The sequence below is a fragment of the Prorops nasuta genome, unplaced genomic scaffold (genome assembly GCF_024137725.1).
Source record: "Prorops nasuta isolate Cenicafe-Biocafe unplaced genomic scaffold, Cenicafe_Pnas_1.2 PNAS00079, whole genome shotgun sequence".
NCBI classification, from domain to species: Eukaryota; Metazoa; Arthropoda; class Insecta; order Hymenoptera; family Bethylidae; genus Prorops; species Prorops nasuta.
Window position 1 is genome coordinate 40,096 of NW_027116876.1, and position 3,645 is coordinate 43,740.

Below are 3,645 nucleotides of genomic sequence, written 5' to 3' on the forward strand. Positions count from 1 at the left end.
TCCCCCTCCCTATAAGTCCCCCCCCTATAAGTCACCCCCCTCCCTATAAGTCCCCACCCCCTATAAGTCCCCTCCCCCTGTAAGTCCCCACCCTCCCATAAGTCCCCCCCCCTTAAAAGTCCCCCCTCCCTTATAAGTCCCCTCCACCTATAGGTCCCCCCCCTATAAGTCCCCCCCCTATAAGTCACCCCCCTCCCTATAAGTCCCCACCCCCTATAAGTCCCCTCCCCCTGTAAGTCCCCACCCTCCCATAAGTCCCCCCCCCCTTAAAAGTCCCCCCTCCCTTATAAGTCCCCTCCACCTATAGGTCCCCCCCCTATAAGTCCCCCCCTTATAAGTCCCCCCCCCTTATAAGTCCCCCCCCCTTATAAGTCCCCCCCCCTTTAGTCCCCACCCTATAAGTCCCTCCCCCCCTATAAGTCCCTCCCCCCCTATAAGTCCCCCCCTATGAGTCCCCCTCCCATATAAGTCCTCCCCCTATAAGTCCCCCCTCCCTTTAAGTCCCTCCCTAATAAGTCACCCCCCCCCCATAAGTCCCCCCCTAATAAGTCCCCCCCTATAAGTCCCCCCCTATAAGTCATTCCCCTATAAGTCCCCCCCTATAAGTCCCCTCCCTCCCTAAAAGTCCCCCCCCTATAAGTCCCCCACCATAAGTCCCCCCCCTTATAAGTCCCCCCCTATAAGTCACCCCTACCCTATAAGTCCCCCCCCTTATAAGTCCCCCCCCCAAATAGTCCCCCCCCCTTATAATTCCCATCCCCCACCTCTATAAGTACCCTCCCTTATAAGTCCCCTCCCTAAGAGTCCCCCCCCTTTAAGTCCCATCCACCCCCTCTATAAGTACCCCCCTATATGCCCCCACCCTTATAAGTCCGCCTCCCTATAAGTCCCCCCACCATAAGTCCCCCACCCTTATAAGTCCCCCCTTCCTTATAAGTCCTCCCCTATAAGTCACCCCTATAAGTCACCCGTCCTATAACTACCTCCCCTATAAGCCCCCCCCCTATAAGTTCCCCCCCTTAGAAGTCCCCCCCTATAAGTCCCCCCCCTATATTTCCATCCCCCCCCTCTATAAGTACCCTCCCTATAAGTCCCCCCCCTATAAGTCACCCCCCTCCCTATAAGTCCCCACCCCCTATAAGTCCCCTCCCCCTGTAAGTCCCCCCCCTCCCATAAGTCCCCCCCCTTAAAAGTCCCCCCTCCCTTATAAGTCCCCTCCACCTATAGGTCCCCCCCCTATAAGTCCCCCCCCCTTATAATTCCCATCCCCCACCTCTATAATTACCCCTTCTTATAAGTCCCCTCCCTAAGAGTCCCCCCCTTTAAGTCCCATCCACCCCCTCTATAAGTACCCCCCCTATATGCCCCCACCCTTATAAGTCCGCCTCCCTATAAGTCCCCCCCCCATAAGTCCCCCACCTTATACGTCCCCCCCCCTATAGGTCCCCTCCTATAAGTCCCCCCCCCTTATAAGTCTTACCCCCCTATAAGTCACCCCCCCCTATAAGTCTCCCTCCCTATAAGTCCCCCCCCTATAAGTCCCTCCCCTCCCTATTAGTCCCCCCTCCCTATTAGTCCCCCCCTCTATAAGTCCCCCCCTATAAGTCCCCTCCCTATAAGTCCCACCCCATATAAGTCTCCCCCCCCTTAAGTCTCCCTCCAAAAGTCCCCCCCCCTTTATAAGTCCCCCCCTATAAGTCATCCCCACCCTATAATTCCCCCCTTACAAGTCCCCCCCCTATAATTCCCATCCCACCCCTCTATAAGTACCCCCCCCTATAAGTCCCCTCCCCTATAAGTCCCCACCCCCTATAAGTCCCCTCCCGCTGTAAGTCCCCCCCTATAAGTCCCCCCCATAAGTCCCCCACCCTTATAAGTCCCCCCCCTTTAGTCCCCCCCCCATATAAGTCCCACCCCCCCCTATAAGTCCCCCCCCCTATTAGTCCCCCCCCCCCGTCCCTCCCCCCTATAAGTCCCTCCCTAATAAGTCAACCCCCCCCATAAGTCCCCCCCTAATAAGTCCCCCCACCTATAAGTCCCCCTCCCCATTAAGTCCTTCCCCCCCTATATGTCCCCCCCAACTTAAGTCCCACCCCTTATAAGTCCCCCCCCATTATAAGTCCTCCTCCTATAAGTCCCCCCCCCCTATAAGTCACCCCCCCCCCTATAAATCCCCCCCACTATAAGTCTCCCCCTTATAAGTCCCCCCCTATAAGTCCCACCCCCTATAAGTCCCCTCCCCCTGTAAGTCCCCCCCTTCTCCCATAAGTCCCCCTCACTTATAAGTCCCCCCTTCCTTATAAGTCCTCCCCCATAAGTCCCCCACCCTTATAAGTCCCCCTCCCTATAAGTCCCCACCCCCCTATAAGTCCCCCTTCCTTATAAGTCCTCCCCCTATAAGTCCCCCCCCTCTAAGTCCCCCACCCTTATAAGTCCCCCATCTATAAGTCTCCCCTCCCATATAAGTCCCCCACCCTTATAAGTTACCCCCTATAAGTCCCCTCGCTATAAGTCCCCCACCCTATAAGTCCCCCCCCCTATAAGTCCCCCCCCTATAGGTCCCCTCCCTATTAGTCCCCTCCCCTTTAAGTCCTTCCACCCCTATAAGTCCCTCCCCCCCTATAAGTCCCCCCCTATGAGTCTCCCTCCCCTATAAGTCCTCCCCCTATAAGTCCCCCCTCCCTTTAAGTCCCACCCCTATAAGTCCCACCCCTATAAGTCCCACCCCATATAAGTCCCCCCCCCCCTATAAGTCCCCCTCCCTTATAAGTCCTCCCTTCCTTATAAGTCCTCCCCCATAAGTCCCCCACCATTGTAAGTCCCCCTCCCTATAAGTCCCCCTCCCTATAAGTCCCCCCCCTATAAGTCACCCCCCTCCCTATAAGTCCCCACCCCCTATAAGTCCCCTCCCTCTGTAAGTCCCCCCCCTTAAAAGTCCCCCCTCCCTTATAAGTCCCCTCCACCTATAAGTCCCCCCCCTATAATTCCCCCCCCTATAAGTCCCCCCCCTACAAGTCCCCCCCCCTTATAAGTCCCCACCCTATAAGTCCCTCCCCCCCTATAAGTCCCCCCCTATGAGTCCCCCTCCCCTATAAGTCCTCCCCTTATAAGTCCCCCCTCCCTTTAAGTCCCTCCCTAATAAGTCACCCCCCCCATAAGTCCCCCCCTAATAAGTCCCCCCCTATAAGTCCCCCCCTTTAAGTCCTTCCCCTATAAGTCCCCCCCTATAAGTCCCCTCCCTCCCTAAAAGTCCCCCCCCCTATAAGTCCCCCACCATAAGTCCCCCCCCTTATCAGTCCACCCCTAATTGTCACCCCCACACTATAAGTCCCACCCCCCCTTATAAGTCCCCCCCTAATAGTCCCCCCCCTTATAAGTCCCCCTCCTCCTAAGAGTCGCACCCCATAAGTCCCCCCCCCTTATAAGTCCCCCCCTGTAAGTCCCCCCCCCTATAAGTCCCCCCCCCCTATAGGTCCCCTCCTATAAGTTTCCCCCCCCCTTAAGTCTTACACCCCTATAAGTCACCCCCCCCTATAAGTCTTCCTCCCTATAAGTCCCCACCCCTATAAGTCCCTCCCCTCCCTATTAGTCCCCCCTCCCTATTTGTCCCCCACCTCTATAAGTCCCCCCCTATAAGTCCCCCCC